This window comes from Sardina pilchardus, chromosome 10 (assembly GCF_963854185.1).
Source record: "Sardina pilchardus chromosome 10, fSarPil1.1, whole genome shotgun sequence".
Taxonomy (NCBI): domain Eukaryota; kingdom Metazoa; phylum Chordata; class Actinopteri; order Clupeiformes; family Clupeidae; genus Sardina; species Sardina pilchardus.
Genome location: NC_085003.1, coordinates 20,063,317 through 20,085,816, shown reverse-complemented (window position 1 = coordinate 20,085,816; position 22,500 = coordinate 20,063,317). Strand labels below are relative to the sequence as shown.

The 22,500-nt window shown below is 49.7% G+C and overlaps 1 protein-coding gene across 3 annotated transcripts in view; it reads right to left on the bottom strand.

The window, feature by feature from the left end:
• The window catches only part of LOC134093702 (transcription factor Maf-like), an 85,651-nt gene that overhangs the window by 24,518 nt on the left and 38,633 nt on the right, over positions 1-22,500 (bottom strand). The gene's annotated exons all lie outside the window — the stretch shown is intronic.

The window sequence follows — 22,500 nt, the reverse complement described above, 5'->3', positions numbered from 1 at the left end:
TCCTCCTCTCCTCTCTTCTCCTCCCCTCTCCTCTCCTCTCCTCCCCTCTCCTCCTATGGCTTTGTATGGATCCCATTGCAGGCAGTGCTCTGGGGCTTTGATCCAGGGCCAGAGGCTCACTGATGGGCTGGACTACAGGCAGCAGCAACAGGCTGCTTCTCAGCATCGATAACAAGACTCTGTCTGTCTGTCTTTCTATCTGTCTGCCCATCCATCTGTCTGTCTGTCTTTCTGTCTGTCTGCCCATCCATCTGTCTGTCTGTGGCACCCTACTACACCTCTAGAGCTATAGAAGTATTATTGAGCTCCTTTAAAACAGACTCAAGGAGTGCACTCCCCAACACATACTGTATGGGCTTACTGTCTTAGCTACTGTTGTTTGTCTATGTGTGTGTGTGTGTGTGTGTGTGTGTGTGTGTGTGTGTGTGTGTGTGTGTGTAAGTATGTGCTTAAGAGTTTGTTTTGCTAAGATGCTCTAGTGCTTTTTGAAGCAGAAACAGCTTTGTATAAAATCCTATGAATCGTTTACCTGCCTAATGCTGCAGAGAGAGAGAGTGTGTGTGTGTGTGTGTGTGTGTGTGTGTGTGTTGTGTCTTGCTCCGCTTTGCTGGGCTAGTGTGTGTGCTCCTGCTGCTAGGCTTGTGAGGAGGCTAACGTGAGCTCAGTGTGAGATCTCAGTGATCTGGGAGAGCACAGGGCCTGCTGTCTGACGACTGCTCAACTGGAAGAGAGAGAGCTCACATGGCTTCGACACACACACACACACACACACACACACACACACAGAAAGACAGACACATACACTCACACTCTAATCCACCCACGCCCCCACCTCCACACACACACTCACACACACACACACACACACACACACACACACACACACACACACACACACACACACACACACACACACACACACTCCCACACACACATTTCAACAGAGAAACACACATTTATGCTCACTCATATACACACAAATAAACAAAATCACACCACCATTTTCTCGGTTTTGGACACTCACATACATACACACTCTCTCTCACACACACACACACACACACACACACATTTCTACACACACTCTCTGTGTGTTGTCCTGGCTGTTGGTGTGGCTGGTGTGTAAATGCGCTGACCTCAGCAGTGTAAGCTGAGCTGCAGCAGCATGAGTGAGTACTGTACATCAGCACGGACGGACGGATGAAAGAAAGACAGAGAGGAAGAGGAGGAGGAGGGGGAGGAGGAGGAGGGGAAGAAGGACAGAGCGAGGGAAGCAGCCCTCGGCGCTAACGACGGGATGATCGTCGGCAGGGACCTAGGATAACCGATTCCCGTTTTATCATTCCGTGACATTCCGTGACATTTAAAAAGCCATTAACACGGGCGTGTGGAGCGGTGTGTGGAGGGCTGCTGAGCCCTGTGTGTGAGTGAGCCACATCATGGCATCATATGGGGGGGGGGGGGGCTGCTGAGCCCTGTGTCTGAGTGAGCCACATCATGGCATCATATGGGGGGGGCTCAAGTGATTAGGCCACCAGGGGAGACGGCCATGACATAAGCCTCCAACACACACACACACACACACACACACAGCGGTGCTGAAGCCTGACTACTGAGGGACACAGACAGGACAGGACAGGACGAGATGAGCAGGATGAGAGAGCACAAGCGGTCACTGAGGAGGTCACAGGTGGAGCAAAGGGACACAAGGAGACACGGCAGCATGGCTGGCCTCTCCCTGGGCAGCATGGCTGACCTCTGACCTCTCCCTGGGCAGCATGACTGGCCTCTCCCTGGCCTCTCCCTGGGCAGCATGACTGGTCTCTCCCTGGGCAGCATTACTGGCCTCTCCCTGGGCAGCATGGCTGGCCTCTCCCTGGGCAGCATGGCTGGCCTCTCACTGGGCTCTCTAAACAGGGACACCATGAACACTACTGGCACTAAGACAAATGAGCTCTGTTAAACTAGGAGGATACCTACACTCCATTTATACAGCTAGTCTGTGTTGGTGATGCTGCTCTGATTAGACAAGGAGTGTGTGTGTGTGTGTGTGTGTGTGTGTGTGTGTGTGTGTGTGTGTGTGTGGCACTGGCGTGGCGCAGATTGATCTCGTGATGGATTTCCCGGGCCAGTGTGGAGGGCAGAGGTGTGTGATCAGAGGTGTGTTGTTAGCTGTGGGCCTTATTGTGGCGAGGCTCCTGAGCACTAATGGCTTTCAGATACGCGTCAATACGGCGATGCTATCACACACTCTTCCCTCAGACCACACCGCACACACACACACACACACACACACACACACACACTCACACACTCACCTCCATCTGATACAGGCCTACACACGTTAAATATGGAGGCTGGAGGAAAAAGTGAAACAGAAATGGCAGCATTCTTCTTCTTTGTCAGCGGCCTCCAGAATCCCGTACGCAAGAACCTGATCATTACGACGAGTCCATTCATTGTGAGAATAATCCATCGCATCACATCCTTTTGTTTTTCTCACTCATTCTTGCTCATTAATAAGTCTCTCTCCTTTCCACTCCCGTCTCTATTTGCTGCGATGCCTCTTCAGTACGAAAGGTGCTATATGACTAGATAATGTCTTTCATGTTCAGCTGTCAGGCTTCAACTGCTGTACCTGTGTGTGGTATGACTGCATGAGTATGACTTCACTGGAATTAACCTCCGGATGAACTCACTCTCAAAAAGGACGTACTGGAAATGACGTGTTTAGGAAAGGACAACACAGTTTGTGTTATTTCCTACACCTTGCTTTTGTTATTTGTCGAATGATATTGTGTTGAAAATAACACAACTTTAGCTGAAAATAATAGATTTGTTTTAAGAGTGCATTTGGTAGGCTAAAAGGTGAACAACACAAATATAAAGTGTCTGTGTGAACCAGAGTAACTGTGATGTGCTTTTTCTACAATTAGGAACAGTAATACTTTAATTCAACATTGCTGTGTTACCAACAAATGTAATGTGATCTAAGGAGGTTGTTAACGTCATAATGCATTACAGCTAACACTGAATTGAACGTCTTAATGTGTTGTTGCTGTTGAGACAAACAGCGCGTAGAAAACGGGCCACTATGGGGGCCCCCTTCCCTCGTCTGGGAGATGTGGGTCACCAGGTCATGGCGCACGGCACATCGCTCCACTTCACGATCCGTGACTTAAGTTTCTCTTTTTCGCACATAGATCATCATCGGAGATGGACAAGCGCTGACCGACCTCCCCCCCTCTCCTCTGGCAGGACCCTCAGCGGAGGCACGGGTTTGTCTTTGCTAAAAACCAGCCGGGGCCCGGCCCGCGTCAGGCAGACATCGGGTCAAGCTAATCCGTTTTTCAAATGACTGATAGTATCTCATCGCCGCTCTTAATGAACAGACATCAATCAGTGGCGCCTCTGACATTATGACATGGCCATTACCTTCTCAGTCACCTGTCCATCTATTATCTCAGCACCGAGGGAAGGGGTCAGGGGGGACATGGGAGTGGACCCACGACAGGAGAGAGACAGACGGACACACTCCGAGAGGAGAGTCATGACAGACGAAGACCCAACGACAGACAGACAGACAGATAGACAGACAACTGAGAGAGAGAGAGAGAGAGAGAGAGAGAGAGAGAGAGACGGTGTGCTGTGTGTCAGGTTGAGAGGACCAGGAAGAGGTGGTCTCCCGCTGCAGGACTGGAGCAGTGCTGTGTGCTGTGTGTTGTGTGCTGTGTGTTGTGTGTGTTGTGTGTTGTGTGCTGTGTGCTGTGTGCTGTGTGCTGTGTGTTGTGTGCTGTGTGCTGTGTGTTGTGTGTGTGTGTGCTGTGTGCTGTGTGTTGTGTGCTGTGTGATGTGTGTGTGCTGTGTGCTGTGTGTTGTGTGTGTGTGATGTGTGTGTGTGCTGTGTGCTGTGGTGTTGTGATGTGTGCTGTGTGTGTGTGCTGTGTGTGTGTGTGCTATGTGTTGTGTGTGTGTGATGTGTGTGTGTGCTGTGTGCTGTGGTGTTGTGATGTGAGGTGAGAGGGCTGCCTGCTGTGCTGTTAGGACTGCTTCATCAGCGCTATCAGTGAACCGCCCAACGCAAAGGAAAAGGAGAGAAAGAGAGAGAGAGGGAGAGAGAGAGAAAGAAAGACAAGAAAAACAAATGTTCTGAGAAATCAGAGAGTCCGTGCTCGCGTCTATTTCCACGATCTCGACCATTAACGGGAAACCGCATTCGGCCCCGAAATCGCTCTTTCCTGCAAGGCCTCATGCTCTCTTTCTCGACACAAGCACCAGGTGCAAGTTGTCGCAAAGTCACTTGCACAAAAGTGTGTAACCGCAACAAGTGCTTCCTGGGGTCATAGCCTCCATTTTGGTCACGTCGTCAGAAAATCTAATGATCTATTCCGATCAACGGACATCCGGGATGAGTAGCTATCAGAGATACAGAAAAAGAGGTGACCAACTTTTTCCGCAAGGAAAACGAAATCAAACAAAGTCACTAGTCCACGCGGAGCAAGAAAGTCCCTTGCGGCCGAGACTGCTGCTGCTGTGCACTGCCCAGGCCCGTGGCTGAGTTATGGCTCTAAGATGGCTGACAGATGGACAGTAAGTGGCCATTGTATGGGATTAACTGCACATGTAAACTCTAATAATTACATACAGGCCCTTTTCATACATGCAGCGCGTGTGCTTACTGTAAACAGCGTGCTGTTTACCGCCGCGTCGTCCCTTAATTTACGAGCCGTCTTTGTGTCGCCACTGCTGCACTGAGTCCACTCCTACGCATGCGCGCCGCCTTCACGCAACAACACACAGCCAGGTCTAACCAGGAGTCAGAAAGACCTTTAATTAATGGCATTAATGGTGTTTTTGTCTCATTGATAATTGTCGATGGTGAATGTGAAGGCTTGCCTTACAAAGGGAAAGTCTTAGCTGAGTCGGAAGGAAATTCTCGAGCCTGTGTGTTGTGTGTGCCTGTTTTAGGGTATATATGAATAGAGAGAAGCTAATCGGAGAGAAAACCAGACACACTAAAGACAGAGAGACAGAGAAGAGCAGAAAGAGAGAGAGAGAGAGAGTTAAGAGCAGAAGAGAGAGGCTGAGATGAAAGAAACAGGACGGTGAGGAGAGAGAGAGAAACACACACACACACACACACACACACACACACACACAGAGAGATGGAGCGAGCGCTTGGCTCGTATGAATATCTGCTCGTCTGAGATCTAGTGGGCCCCACTTAGCCCACTGAGCCACGCTCAACTATCAGCACATCGCCAAATCTGCGCTCCTTCAGAGAGCCACCACTCACTGACGCCGATAAAGAGCTTTCCAGAGAAAGAGAGAAAGAGAGAGAGAGGGGGGGGGGGGGGGACGACAATGGGCCGGGTGCTGTTGGAAATGCTCCACGGGCTGCTCGGAGTGATTCAGCAGCCCCAGCGCTGGCTCCCGATCAGAACCAAACGCTGGTCAGGCAGCCAGATAAAAGGGAAAGGAGACAAATATTTATGACCACGAGAAAAAACAACAACATCAAAAACTCTCCACAATAGTGCGCTCTGATCTACAACACGAGAGAGCATGAGAGAGAGAGAGAGAGAGAGGGAGAGAGAGAGAGAGAGGCCGTTTATAAATGTGCTTGAGTGTGTATTTATGTGTGTGTGTGTGTGTGTGTGTGTGTGTGTGTGTGTGTGTGTGTGTGTTTGTGTGAGTGTTTGTGTGAGTGCATGTTCCTTTGTTTTCTCTTTGCACCATCCACAAAGCCTTGGCCTGTTCTTCACATCTTACAAAGCTGAAGACATCTCTGACGCCTGCTCTCTGTTGTGAGTGAGCTGGAGGAGACGGACTCAGTCTTCTGTGTGCACCTTGTGTCCCATACTGGATTCGGCTCTCTTAAACCTCAGCACTGGCAGAAGAGCACTCATCACACAGCACTTATACTTGTCTCTTAAGCACAGGGCACCAGTGGGGAGAGGCGAGTGACCACGGCCACTGTCTCCTCCGCACACACTGGAGGGATATGGGAGAGGAGGAGAGGTCACTCCTGGCAGTGAGCTAAAGTCATAATCCAGCAGCAACGGAGCTGGATGTACTGTGACTGGACACTGAAAAGTGGCCGCCATATTTATTCTTTTACTGGTTATGGAGAGAGAAAGAAGGGAAACACACTCTCACACACACTCACACACACACACACGCACGCACGCACGAACACACACACACACACACACACACACACACAGCCTGTGTATGCGCTTGTTGATCCCCGGGCGGTGTCTGTGTCTGTTGAATGACGTGTGAGAAAAGATAACTCCATTGCTCACTTATTGACACATCAACACTCACCACACATAAAAATGACAGTAAATGTGTGAGCAAGTAGTTATGCAGGTGTACAGTATGTGTGTACGTGGGTGTGTGTGTGTGTGTGGGTGTGTGTGGCGGTGAGAGAGAAAGAGAGAGAAAACAGAGGAAAGAGAGGAAGAGAAAGAGAAAAAAAGAGAGACAGAGAGATAGAGAGATAGAGAGAGAGAGAGAGAGAGAGAGAGAGAGAGAGAGAGAGAGAGAGAGAGAGAGAGAGAGAGCAAGCCTGGACTCCGGGGGCTTGTGATTTACGGATAAGGGTTTTATCAGGTGCCTTCGTGTAGGTCACTCTCCCTCTCCCCTCTTCTCCTCCTCTCCTCTCACGTACTGTTCTGTGCTGCTGCAGCGGCGTGTGTGTGTGTGTGTGTGTGTGTGTGTGTGTGGACACAGCCCGGGGTAATTCTTTATAAGCGGGCGCCTGCTGCGGATCCTGCCGCTTTTATCTCCGCCACTTCTTTACTGCTCCATTATGACGGCGTGTTCCGGAGGGTTCCGTAGGGTTCCGCCGCCCCTTCCCTCCGCGCTGTTTACCGCTACAGCTCGTCAGCTCCGACACGGAGCCCAGATACACACACGCCGTCCTCACACACAGAGACACGCCGTTAGAGAATAACACACACGCCGTCCTCACACAGAGACACGTCATTAGAGAACTCAACACACACACCGTCCTCACACACAGAGACACGCCGTTAGAGAACTCAACACACACACACACACACAGCAGGTGTGATGGCGGCTCAAAAGCAAAACAAAATACCCTAATATAAAAATAGTCCTATTTTTTTGTTATTTATTATCATTGCACATACTGGCAACAAGCCACCATTTGTTTGTTTTGGGAGGAATCTCTATATGTGTTTCCATGACGGCACTACAGTAGCCATATAAGGCGTGGATGAGGAGTGACACTACAGATAATCCAGGGTAATTAAATATGGCATCTACAATTACTTGTCTGGCCTTTTATGGCAAGGGCAGTTAAATGGGATGATTACTGAACACTAATGAATTGTGTGTATTTTTATTTAGCTGTGTGTGTGTGTGTGTGTGTGTGTGTGTGTGTGTGTGTCTGTCTGTCTGTGCACATGTAAGGCGTGGGCCTGCTGTGAATAAATGAGCAGTATGTATCGCGGTATTCTGTCTATACATGGACAACTTGCTGAGCCCATGTAGGGCTGGTGTCAGACTGTCACTAATCCAATTGACCTTCAGCTGTGTGTGTGTGTGTGTGTGTGTGTGTGTGTGTGTGTGTGTGTGTGTGTGTGTGTGTGTGTGTGTGTGTGTGTGTACGAGGGTGTGCACAGACATGCATTGGCCTGCATGGTGACCGCTGCCGTGACCTTTTTGGGCTCATTAAGAAACACAACAGAAATAAACTCAGCTGCAGTCTCTCATGCCTTGAAAGGACCAGATGTGTGTGTACGTGTGTGTGTGTGTGTGTGTGTGTGTGTGTGTGTGTGTGAGTGGGTCTGTCTCTATGACTCAGCAGTCACAGATTTGCTTCACAAGGGTCAGTTGTGCTGTCCATGTTTGTCCATTACACACTGACCAACTTGCTCAATATTTCAGAATATCCAGTGGCACACAGCTCTCTCTCTCTCTCTCTCTCTCTCTTGGTCACTCTGTTAACATACAGGCTGTGCAAGCACTGCAGCACACACTGTTTTCGTCATTTAGCTTCTTATTGTACCACTGTAATCCCCGCTTGATTTGAGACATACAAAAAGTCCCTTCTGGTTCATATTAATGTGTATATGCATATATGCATATGCATGTGTGTGTGTGTGTGTGTGTGTGTGTGTGTGTGTGTGTGTGTGTGTGTGTGTGTGTGTGTGAGGAGGTGGAGGGTGAGTCAGGTGTGTGTGTGAGGGCTCAGATGTGAGCTGCAGAGATCATCACATGCGGGCAGGAGCTCTCCGAGGGAGCTGATCAAATATTAAGAGGTACATGATCTCTCGGCTGGTTCCTCTTAAATAATGGAGCGCCAACAGCAGCACCTGTAAGCTGGAGGCCTCTGATCCTTCTCACCCTCCTCACCGCAAGCCACCAGGGGCTACAGCTGCACACCTCTCACCCACCGCCAGCTGCAGCACACACACACACACACACACACACACACACACACACACACACACACACACACACACACACACACACACACACACACACACACACACACACGCACACACACACACACACACACACACACACGCACACACGCGCACACACACACACACACACACACACACACACACACACACACAATTTCAGAGCAAGTCACATCTCCCCTACCCACAGATACCCAGATTTCAGCACATGGGCCCCACTGAGATACCGTGTGTGTGTGTGTGTGTGTGTGAGAGAGAGAGAGAGAGACAGCGAGAGATAAAGGGTTACATAGAAAGAAAAAAGGACCCAGAGACAAAGAGAAAAACGTAGAGGCATCAAAGAAGATGTTGACTAGAGTGTTTGTATATCACGTTCATTACGCTGAGCTTGTGCACGGTGGAGACCTACCACACATTCAGCGGTTCATATCTGTTCTATCACCCCCTCCCTCATCCCTACTCTTCCCTCTCTCTCTCAACCCTCCGATCCCTCCCTGCCTCTCTCTCTCTCCCCCCTTACGACTCCTCTCTCTCTCTCTCTCTCTCTCTCTCTTCTCTCTCTCTCTCTCTCCTGCCTGTAAAAGAGGCCTCGTGGCTCCGGCTGAATAATGAGCTTGACTTGCGTTTGATCATTTCCAGTCGCATAATGAAAGGGAGAAAAAAAGCCTTATTCTCTCTCGTTTCCATTTCCTTAAGTCAAACAAGGCCCTGGGTGCTCCGTCTGTCTCCAACTGGGCTCCATAATAAGGCGCTGGTGCCCGGGGCCCGCCAGGGGAATCATCCAGCCGCACCGCCACACGGCACTCAGTCAGGAGGCCCTCGCATGGCACCCGCCGCTCAACACACACACACACATGAACACACACACACACAGACATGCGCACGCAAGCGCAGTCGCGCACGCACACACACACACACACACACACACACACACACACACACATGCACACTCACACACACACATACACACACACACACACACACGCATGCACGCACGCACACACTCACACACACACACACACACACAAACACACATGCACACTCACACACACACATACACACACACACACACACACACACGCACGCACGCACACACTCACACACACACACACACACACACACACACACACACACGTGCACATATGCACACACAATTCTCATGTTCCCACCACTTATGCTACTGGCTGGTTTTGCTTGAAGAGAAAATCGCTGCATCTTTCACTCAAACGGGAGAGATTGCGATCGCGGGGGTTGGTGGTGGTGATGGTGGCGGTGTGTGTCTGTTTCTGTGTGTGTGTGTGTGCATCTGTATTTGTGCGTGTGTGTGTGTGTAGTGGGGGTGGTGAATGAAACAAAGATGCTTCGTGTGGGTTTCTGACAGTTTCGCAATCTCCGCTGACCCACAAAGGCAGGGCTGCTGTGTGTGTGGAAACACACACCGGCACCGTCTAGCCTCACTCTGACACATTAGCGGCAGCCGCGCTGCACAGCGCTAACCACACAACCGGGACAACAGCAGGGACAATGTGTGTGGTCAGGGCTAAAACACACACACAAAAGGCCTCACAATACACACTCTGGGTAAGGAAGTCAGCGACAGCGGAATATATGTCCCTCAAATTCACACACACCTTGCAGTTTAGTAGAAAGTAATGTCATACGCACTCCTACAAACTATCGTAGCCCTAACTAATATACGTCATAGATTTCGGCCTTGTGTAGTCAACTAACTCAACATGTTTTGAAAGAAATTAAAACTGAAAGGTATTCAGACTGTGTAGCTTTTTATTTATACAGACTTTCTGCCTATTAATAATGCATCCTAATTGAAAGATAAATTTAAAGCGAATGTATAAAACATAATTTAATGTTACAGATTATATCTATAAATATGATTAATTAATGATGAATTAATCATGGATTTCTTTCTTCTAAGAGAACATTAATGGATTTGCTGCGTGCTCTAAGACAGAGAGGTGTGTGAGTGTGAGTTTGTGAAATGCAGAGCGGATCGAAACAGTGACGCAGAGACATTGTGTTCTGCTCAGCCTACACAAGCCGTCATTACGCTCGGAAACTCACCGCCTTCCGTGGCGTCACACACACACACACCGCTCAGCCCACAACTTCAATCGACTTTCAGCCCGGCCCACATCTTCATACTATCAGTGAGCAAACGCACTCACAAAAGTTTTGTCCTGCGCGCATTTAGCGGAACGCTGACTTGTTTTTCGCTCCGCGTCGCACTTCTCGAGAAATCCGCCATCACACAACACGACACGACACAAGCGGCGGTAAATGACGGGGCGCGCGGCGCGCCTCCTCAGGTGGAAACACGGCGGCGTGGATCTGACTGTGCCGCCGTGCGGCGAGCGCTCATCACGGCTAATCAGCCTGATTAATTATGCCCACCGTGTGCCGCCGCGCCAGCCAGCGCCAGCCAGCGCCAGGCAATCACCCACCCTACAGAATGCCACCTAATTGCACTCGGCAAACATACAGCGCTTATGCACACACACACGCGCTCACACTCACCGCCACTTGCTTAAGACCACAACACTCAGCACAAACAGGGTACACACACACACCTCGGCCCCAGCTCACCCGTATACACTTCCTACAATTACAGTACAAACATGATGTGTGTATCATGAAGTCTGAAGCACCTGCTATTTACCAGACACCTGGTGTGGACTTGGGTTTCAGATGTGATACCAGGATGTGTAACTATAAAATGCAGGTTGATGACAAGTGAATAGTATCATTAATAACATATTTAAGTGTTTTGTAAGATCAACACTTGATGTGAAGTGGGCCTCAAACTTCTTTTGTGCCACACCAGAGGAACTTGCCACGAAGTCGTGTGTGTGTGTGTGTGTGTGTGTGGGCGCGTGTAAACATCTCGTGCTCCTTGAGTGAAGGAGGAGACCTTCGGTGTCAGAGAGCTCCTCCCTGGAGGTCAGCCTGGTCAGCCGCTCTCGGACCGGGCCGCTCCCCGCCCGCCTGACACGGCGCTCTTGAGGGATACGAGGAGTGACACGCGGATGACAGCGCCGCGCTCCTCCTGCTTCTCAAACGCCACTCGCCCGCGCCAAGGGCACGACGTCCGTCCTCTAGCCCCCCCCATACACCGGCCCACAGGAAGGGCACGGACGGAGGGGCCAGCGAGGAGGAAAACAGAGCTCAAATCCAACACAGCGCCTCCATGACTGATCTGATGGCAGCCTATTGACTATTTGACATGGTGGGAAACTAAAGATTTACCATGTGACAAAAGGACTGATTATTCAAATGAATCGGTTGCTACAGCTGAGCTGGAAATTGAAGTCCGGTTCATCTTCTTCAATTCTGCATTTTTGCAACAATTTTAAAAAGCTATTTTCTCTGTCCTCCTCGCTAAATCTTCAAACAGCAATTCTTGCCTTTTCAAACACTAATCTTTTGGCCACACTGCAACACGGTTGTGTCCAACACTGTTATTAGGTTTACCCAGGGTCGAGTGGGCAGTTGCTCCTTCAAAACTTCAGATGTCAGCTTCTGGCAGACTAAAAAACGGCAAAGGTAACGCTTAATCTCCAGATGACAATTACAGCAAATCTTTCTGTTCCATCCTGGAGAAGAAAATGCTTCTATCTCAATTCTTTTTTTCTCTGACATGGAAAGTGTTTAAGATTCTGAGAAAATTTTTAATTTCTCCCTTAATTGTGCATTCTGGAGGTGACATCATTAATTCGCGTTCGCCGTGTAAACACAAGGTGCCTTAAAGACACTCATTACATTTGTGACTTTTGGCTGCTAGCGTATTCCTCATAAATACCTGCTAACGGACACAAATACTAATACATTTAGGAATACGTGCCCGCGGGTACTACTCATATCGAATTCACAACACAATAGATTTTTTAAGGGCTGCCGAGAAGAAAATTGAGAGAATAGAGAGGTCAGAAGAGGAGGAGAGAGGGGAGGAGGGGGGAGGAGAGGAGGAAAAGAGAAGGAGAGAGAGGAGGAGAGCAGAGAGAGGGAAAGAGCGGAAGAAAAGAGAGGAGAGGAGGGAAGGAGAAGAGAGGAGGAGAGAGGAGTGCAGACTGCTGTAAACGCTACTTGTGTCTGGTGCAGGACTGGGAAACAGATGGTGAAGCCACAGGAAGAGAGGCGCTTCTTCTGTTCCTCTCCATGCTTCTCTCTGATAAGGAAACTCTCTCTCTCTCTTTCTCTCTCTCTCTCACTCTCTCTCTCTCTCTCTCTCCTCTCCCTTTCTCCACAAGGTCTGTGCACAAGCAGAAAATATTGAAATTCTAACAGGAACACTGATGCATATCGCAATGGATTATTTTAGAAATAAATGCCACTTTCCCCCCACTAAACAGCCAGCAGCTAATCTCTCGCATTGTTAGAATGTAAATGACTGTGTGTGTGTGTGTGTGTGTGCGTGCCTGTGGGTTTGTATATTTACTCAGCTATTGCTGGGAGGACATGTGTGTAGGCTGAGGGGGCAGAGTGCTGAATGCTATTGTAATGGTTGTTATAGTGATGGCCTCCTCCTTCTGCTAGTTAAAGTCTGCATCCACCACGGGCCACAGAACCAGCAGCTCTACCTGTAGACGGAGGACGGGCCTCTAAGCTGTGGCGAGGAGAGAGGAGCACCGGGCCGATGAATATTTCATTGGTTCCTCGCGGGGGTTCTCCGATTGTCCCGGAGCGCGGGGGAGCGCTGGTTTGTTGACGGTGCGGAACAAAGACGGGCCCCGGCTGGAACTTTTCCGCCCCGGTACTGCTGGCTCGGGTTACCGCTGTTTATCCGTTCTCGCTGCGCTGGCATTCCGCGATGACACGCGATCCCTTTTGGGGAGCTGTCACTCACCGTCCGGCCGTTTTTTTTACACCCCGAGGCCGACCGGACCGGGGGCCGAGACGCACCCCTGGAGACGCCGGCCGCACAAACGACTGGAAACTCAGCCCCCCTTTCCCCCTTTTCCCCCTTTTCCACTCTCCCACTCTCCCACTGTGTGCTGGCGTGAGGCCACAGACATTGCTTTGACCCCGGCCGCATTTCTGCCGCATAGTCACTCATTTCTGATACATTATTCCCGATAAACGCTCTCCTTTTTTTTTAAAGCAGCACACGGTGAAAACGCCACACTGCTGGGAGTCTTAAAGCTGCTGTGTGTGATTTTTCTAACTCCCCCCCCCCCCAAAAAAACCTGACGTGAACAGGGACACATTAGAGAACAGCAGGCAGAGTGACGAGTCTCTCTCTCTCTCTCTCTCTCTCTCTCTCTCTCACTCACTCTCTCTCTCTCTCTCTTCTCTCTCTCTCTCTCTCCTCGTCCACTGCGTCCTGTCTGTCGGACTGGCCCGGGAAGCTGAGTTGATGAAGCTATCCTTAGCTGTCACACACAACGAGGTCGCGCTAAAATGCACAGCCGGGGCCAAAATGGCAGGGAGGTCACACACTCCTGCGGAGAAAAAATATGCAGATGGAAGTTGATGTATGAAATTAACCTTTGGTATCTTAACTCCTGTCTGAGCCTCTCCCCCCTCCCCTCCCCTCCCCTCCCCACCTCACACACACTCACGGCACACACACGTGGCATACAAATGATCCCACGCCAGCTCTTGCATATTGATTCCTCCGACTCGGGGAATTGTCTCCATTTTTCCCCATATTCATCAGCAGGGGCGCCACTCTAGAGGGGAAATGGCGGAGAATATGGCACAGGACAGGCTACATCATTTCTCCCTCTCCTAAAGGCTCGTTGTATCTGTTCACAAACCAGTCACCTCTCCACCAAAGTATGGGTTTCACTGTGTGCTGAGCATAATCATGAAATTCATAATGTAGAAGGAACTGGGGGGAAGAGACAAAGACAAGAAAAGAAAAAAGAAATACAGAAAGAATGACTTAAAGAAAGAAAGACAGAAAGAAAGACAGAACAAAAGTCAGAAAGAAAGAATGAACAAGCAAACTAAGCAAACACACCAAAACAAAGAGAGTGTGTTAGGAGTTGCTGTGAGTGAGCAGGCCCAGTGTTGAGCTGAATTATACAGTGTTTGTTTGCTGTGGTCACTGTGTTCTGTAACTTCTGTGGTGTGGCTTGCCCATGACCTCTCTAGAATCTTCTCTCTCTCAGATTCCCCTTGAGGCAGACCGAGTCGAACTGTAATAAAATCAGACCTGCGAAACCCCAGACCTCCGAGTGACATAAACGCATCAACGGGTGACAAAGGCGCCATGCGTGCCAATCAAATCCGATGACTTTCCACGGGACGGGACAAAAAGTTTTTACCTCTGAATGTGAAAAGGTGAGGAGAGGACAAAAAAGTAGAGGATAGGGAGGGAACAGGGGGAGGACGAGAATGGGGAGACTGGAGGAGAGGGAAATGGAGGAGAGGAGGAGGGAAAGAAGGAAGGAATGGAGGGAGAAGGAAGAGAGGAGGAAAGAGTGGAACTGGAACAGATGACAGGGCAGTGCAGGAGGGGTGAAGAGGAGGACAGCGTGAGGAAGTGCGGAGGTGATGGAGAGAGTGAGTCAGAAGTGTCCACCTGGCTGACCCCTCCCACGGCCAGACAGCCCTAGCATGACATTCCCCAACACATGATTCATCACCTGCCTACAAACACAGCGCACGTCTCCTAGAGACAAAGAGAATCTCGCCAGGGACGAGGACTCAAGAAAGGTTTGTTATATTTAGATTGACTGACCCCTATTCTATTTTGACGTGATTTTTTTCTCCCCTGGAAATGGTCTGTCAAAATACAATTAGAATTGATTATTTAACTAGATTACATTTCTCCCGATGTCCTTTAAACTGCTATTGCTCACAGGTTCAAAGAACACAACAGTCAGGAAAACCCTCTCAAATTCTCAGTTCACTCTCCCATGCTGTCAGAGGCAAAGGCCAGCCTATTATAAATGCCCCTCTCGATAATGAGGTGGCCAAGGTGTCCTGGCACCGAGACACTGCATTTAGACTCCATTTCCCAGAATTCCCATTGTGCTGCTCTGCATTGCAGAACATGCACATCAGGGGTGCCTGCTGTAGTTCCTATTTATAGCCCTTTGATGCGGCACGCGTGACTCTCCCACACCCCTGCTGCTCACAGCCTGGCCATAGGAGACGCGGAGAGCGTACTGTACAGGGCAGTGACCACGCACATCCTGCCACACCTCCACACGGCACACAAGAACTGACCGCACAGGCGACGGATGAGGGAAGGTGTCCGGTTATATTTAGCACAGACTACCTACTGTACTGTATGTCACACCTCTATGATACAGGAACACGCCGTCTCCAAAATAACTGCAGAGATCCAGGACGAGCGTTTGCCTGCTCCACGGGTAAAGTTCAGACGAGGGTTTGCTGCCTCACTGCCCACCAACTCTCTCTGACCCTCACGTCCACCCCCACCCCCACCACCCCCATCCGCTAAAGTTTCAGACAGACCAACTAGACACACACACACACACACACATAAATAGACAGTGAATGAATGAGCGCGTCTGTCTGTCAATCCATCTGTCCGTCGGTCCGAGCTCGTCTATCTGCGTGCGTCCGAGAGAGCCGAGAGAGCCGCTGAGCGCTGGCGTGGTACGGGCCACATGGTGGAGGCGTGCGCTGACCGGAGTCTCCGGGAGACTCTATCCTCCCGCGGCCGCTGGCCGGGGCTATTTACAGCAGGGCCTATTGATAGCAGCCAGTTCCGCTGTTTATTTCAATTAGGACGGAGGAAATAGGGAATCACGTGCAAATCAATGGCATCTCTCCGCAGGCCCCAGCCACTCACAGCCTCCCTCCTCCTCCAGCATCTTATTGTTCAGGGGCTAGAGGCACACACACACACACACACACACACACACACACACACACACACACACACACACACACACACACACACACACACACACACACACACACACACACACACACACACACACAAAGAAGATGGAAATATGAGTTTAGCCCCATTAGGGAGACAATAGGCAGGAGAGCTGAATGGATAGGGGAGGAGGGCCGTCCTCGAGAGTAAAACCGCAGCTGTCTCTTACACACGTCTTTACTCTCCGTGTGTTTGTTTACTCAATGAGCGCGGAGCCTTCGTCTGTTGAGTACCCTCTTCCACCAATGATGGAATGTGCAACACAAACGCTGAAACGTTTACACCACGAGCGTCCCCATATTAGTAAGAGCATACGGTACTCAACTCTCTCTCTCACTCCTCTCTCTCTCTCTCCCTTTCTCCCTCTCTTCTCTCTCCCTCTCTCCCTCTCTGTCCCTCTGTGTGTGTGATCGCTGTGAGAGTTTATCATCTGTTCCCAGCGTGGCCATCTGAAATACACTACACAAAATCCTCCCTCCCCCACTCACACACACACACACACCCACATACGCAAGCACACACACACATACCACACACACACCACTACCATCACCACCACCACCACCAACCAATCAACAACACACACCAAACAACGCAGCGACCAGCTCCCAGACCACAGAAATCCACACTCTGCTTGGCTGTGGGTGAGGAGGAGGGAGAGGGTATTTGGGGAGGAAGATCATATCTCCGATCTCCGTCATAAATCTCTTTATAAATAGCAAGCAGGCAGTGGCTAATGAACCCTCCACATGGGCTGCGCGGTTTAGAGTTTAGTATTGATAAGATGGAGCGGGTGTTGAGAGGAAGGCCCTCGATGCCAGTAACCATGACACTTTTAGCTATGGAGCTGATGACACCCCTCAAGATCCAGACCATAAACCAACAGCCGCAAACTTATTTACACGCAGTGAACATGAGCCGCAAACGTATTTACACGAAGCCAACATGAGCCCCAAACTTATTTACACGCAGCCAAGCATGATCCCCAAACTTTGTACATGCAGAGATTTTAATTTTAATCGCTGAGACAGACATAATATGTGAGTTGATGCGAGCTGACGCAGGCATTCGTTTCAATCACATCGTAGGTTTCACTAGATGGCGAGGCGCGACGCGGAGGGGGTATTTAGGACATCAGCACTCGGAGCGTCAGGTGCGATCGCGGCCGCCTCCGAACCGCCTCCTCAACACAAGCACACTGATCCAGGAGCAGACATCGCCGTCATTAGAATCACAATCACGCCATATTGCAACAAGCTCACAATCATTATCTTGAGTAAATTCTCTCTCTCACTCCCCATCCCTCTCTCTCTCTCTCTTTTCTAACATTAGTGCACATTCTTTCTCCCCCCCCCTCCTCCGCCCTCTCTGTCGGTACACATATATTCCCGAAAGACTATTAGCCTGGCCGTGATTTTTACTCCTCTCTCCTCTGTGCAATTAGCCCCCTGATTGAATATTGAGGCGATGAAGACGAATGAGCCTGCTCGGCCAGTGCTCCGCGGCTGCCGCCATTACTCAGGCTGGGGCGAGGGCCGAGGGGAGAGAGAGAGAGAGAGAGAGAGTGTGTGTGTGTGTGTGTGTGTGTGTGTGTGTGTGGGAGGGGGGAAATGGAGCTCGGACTGTGGCCCACACATCACCCGCTGCAGCAGCCCAAAGCCGTGCGGATGGACGCTGGCGCTCAGGGTCGCCATGCCAACCACACCTCAGCACTCCGGCGCACACCCAGATATACGCGCACCGCGGTCAGGGTCCTGGTCATTCATTCAGTCACGGACACTCCGGAACGTTCTCTGCTGAAGGAAGTTAGACCGCTAGTGGCGTTGGACTCCTGCGGAGGACGCTTCACCTTGAGGGTGTTTAGGGACGGCTGTTTTCTTCTGCCATCCATTGAAACGGTGACATATACCATCTAGATGTATAGGATACCTCTCATGTGACTCGTTTAAAATGAGCTTTACAATATGCCCAGAACGTATGCAATGTAAATGAGTGTGTTCAATGGGAGTATATATGCTTTTGGTTGCTGATTATTTCTGCCATGCTCTGTGATTATTGGCATAAGGAGTGGACGATGACACGTCCAGACAGAGGCAGTGTTTTAAGACCGCTCGTTCCCACCTCTGCGTGTCCACGCTCGTCCATGGCAATGACATAATCATTTCCTCCTAGAGGACAATGAAGATCTATTTATCTATCTGGTCGCAAACACACACACATTCTCTCTCTCTCTCTTTGCCTCTCTTTCTCTCTCTCTCACACACACACTCACACACACACACACACACACACACACACACACACACACACACACACACACACACACACACACACGACAGTCCAGTGGGCCCACAGAGAGGGGTGTTGAGCATCAGATAAAGATCTCCAAGAGGAGCACGGTGATTGATGTTCCTCAACGTCCCGAAGAAGGGAGCGGGGGAGAAAACAGAGAGAGAACGATTATGGATCGCCGCATTGATTTTGTCCAGGGTTTGGCCGTAGCTCGGACGTATCGAGTCTCCGCAGGCAGGGGATGGGAGAGGCAGCGCATGATCTCTCACTTTCACTCCATAGATTTATGCTCCGGCGTCCGACTCCGCGCCGGACTCAGATCCCGGAACGTGAGTGACACTCCGGCGGGCAGGGGACAGATATGACACGGGGCTTTTTTTCGGACGAGTCCGGCAGCCCGTCCACAGGTTCCGCTCCCCTCAGCCCTCTCCCAGAGGTCCGGTGGGGAGCGCTATCGACAAAATTCACATCTGACACAGACACACTCTCAGTGAAGACTTACGCTTTAGTCACACACCGCACATACACACACACACACACACACAGCCAGGATCAAGACACAGTGCCTTAACCAAACAAAGGGATGCCTCTTTATAAATTATTCTCTCTCAAGCGCATAACAACTTAAATAGCCCAACAGTGCGGCGCTTCTGCAACACGCCCCAGCCCAGCCCAGCCCACAGAAGGCTGTCATTGTGTCCATATTAAACAGCGCCTTCTGCAGAGCAGTCCGCTGAAGCCTGTCACCGAGGCCCTTTATAGCTGAACACAACGGCAGCAGCTCCTCTGCTGAAGGAAGCCCCAAAACAATGTTTAATATTGCCCAGCTATCTGTCTTCCACGGGCCTCTTCACAATCCTCTTTGGAAATAACAAATGCATAAGAGGAAACAAAAAAATATCAAATCTGTGAGCTTGAGATAGGACTCTGCTATAGCTTAATACCCTTATGTAAACCTTCCACAATCAAACGGAAACAAGGAGCGACGTGCCGCCACCACGGGAACAATATAAACAGGGCTGGATCCTCCACGCTGATATTAGACAATGCACTCCTCTCTGATTGGCTGGGTTTTTTTTTCTTTCATGGCACACACGATCCATCTTTTTTTGATTCCCTCATTTTATTTCCTGTAAAAAAGTGATTTAGACCCTGACCTGAGAGACTGCTTTTGATAACTCATTCTCGTCCTCCTGCTCCTCCTCAGCCTCTCTCGCTCTCTCCACACACACGCACACATGCACACACACACACACACACACATACCCTCAGAGCCTCGGCTTCCCCCTCTGATCTGCACTCTAAAGCTGCAGCTTCAGTAAACAAATAAAGAGCACAAATACAAAGGGTGGAAAACGAGGGAAATCTCCACAAAAGACTCCCTTTTTCTATCTAAAAATATGCCACTGACACAAATAATATTTTAGCCCACGAGGAGTGGAAGGCAAACACATCAGACTGGAGAACTGTGCAATATACACTCACACACACACACACACACACACACACACACTCACACACACACACACACACACACACGCACGCGGGTCCTGATAATCACAGCATTCCAGTCAGGCCGGCAGGGAGTGATACTGCAGCTGGGTTGAAACGAGTTCAAAGTGGGTGACTTACAGTTCACACCATCACACTCCAATGATAACAGTGACTTTTAAAATACAGAAGAGAAAGCCACAATAACAAATAAGAAAATAAGCTTATACTTTTTTTTCCAATCATTTTCATACTTGTCATTTTCATACTTGTCTCAATGCCATGTCCACCTATCCAAAACTCTGGGTGCTTTACAAATAGCTGCCTGACCACCACCAGTTCATCTTTGGTGCAAAATGCACTACAGACACCAAAACTTCATACTTCACCCGAAAGTGACCCATGCTGTCAAAGCTAGAACGCTGTCTACCATGAACTTAATGTACTTTGTCACTCACTGTGCTATGGCATATGCGTATGTTTGCTATATATGCATATCCCATATTTTGCATTGTTTAGGGTTGCACAGAAAATACATTATGCAGAAAATAATTTGCAGTCACATATTGTGATTTCAAACACATACACTAAATATAAATTTCTGCAGTTGATCTGGGTTTGAATCCTGGCCAATGGCTTTACCATTATCTCTTATTCCCGGTGTATAGTTTAATTTGTGTGTCCAACCTAATACTCTAATCTTTAGTGATCTTATGAACTAAAGTTAACTGTTTTGAATATATATATATATATATATATATATATATATATATATGTGTATATTATGTATATGTACAGTATGTATATATAAATATATATAAACTGTATACATATACATACATATATATATATAAACATCTGCACAGTGATAGTTGTACAGAGATTGCGTTTTGTGCAAGCAGGATACACAATTTAGCGCACACAGCCGACAGATACGGTTAAAGTGTTAAGTGTTTTGCAAAGTTGGACATGGCATTGAGACAAGCGTGCTAATGATTGGAAAGAAGCCCTGTGAAGCACTGAAACTAATGGGCAAGTGGAGGAGCAGGGAGATGGGAGATGGGAGAGCCGGTGAGTGAGTGCTGAAGCTGTCTCTGGTGAGCACTTGAGCTCCTGGTTGCTTTTAAAGAGCCAGCGTAGCCACAGCTCCTCACAGCAGGGTCCAGGCACCCCCTCCCTCCCCCCTCCCTCCCTCTCCCTGCATCACTTCCACTGATGGCTGTTTCGCCAGCGCCGTTGTTCCCACAGGTTTAATTACCAGAAGTTGCATTATAGCAAAATAATAATATCGCCCGCTTCACAAAAAGAGCACAGATGTTGGAGGCATATTGCGCGAGTGGGACAAGGGATAATGCTTCTAAAGGTTCAAACTCCAACACATCTGTCAGCAACATCTGCATTGGCGCTACCCCTCCCCACCACCACCACCCCCCCATCTAGCCGCAAGGAGTCCTGCTGAGACGTCTTTCACCAGCGGCCGCCGTCGCTGCCTTCAATGTTTGTTTTAGCTCCTCGTGAGCGCAACGCCCTGCCAAACAATAAACACAACCTGCCAGGGATTCACACGTTCGGATTTCTTTTATAATAAAAAAAACACACACGTCGCCAGCCGCCCCTGTCCTTCACGTTGGCAAGCTGGCAGCGTCAGCTGGCGTCACGTGTGGGCATGATTAGCACATGACTTCCTCGCAGTTTTGAGCCACTGCAAAGGAAATGGCAAATACGCGCACCTCCCAAAACCAGGAGAAGTTTGGGGGACCACAGCTCCCGCGCAACATGCTGGCTACAGGCTGGCCAGGCAGTGCGAGTGGCCAGGCTGAGGGTGTGGAGAGTGGAGGAGAGCAGGGGAGAGCGGTGCGCTGGCTGGGCGTGTGGGGGAGCTGCTCTAATGACCTGGTCTGGGGGCTCATTATGTGTGTGTGTGTGTGTGTGTGTGTGTGTGTGTGTGTGTGTGAGTGCCATCTTCTCTAATCCCCCCTAAAGAGCCACTTTAATGCCACTGCCCCCCGTGCACCAGCATGGGCCTATACATCATGTGTGTGTGTGTGTGTGTATGTGTGTGTGTGTGTGTGTGTGTGTGTGTGTGTGTGTGTGTGTTTGGGGGTGGAGGGTGTATTCCTCCTCCTATGACTCTGCTTCTAACACACTCGGGAGAGCTCCAACACCACAGTCTCACACTCCAAGTTCACACCAGACACCAGCTCTCCCCTGTGAACCTCCTGCTTTCCCACTACAGTCACACACAAGCAGAGCATGTACAGAGAGAGAGAGAGAGAGGGGAGGAGACGGAGAGAGAGAGACAGAGGGGGAGAGGAAGAGAGGGAGAGAGAGAGAGGGGGGGAGAGAAAAGGAGCAAATAAAAGGAGGATGGCAGATGAA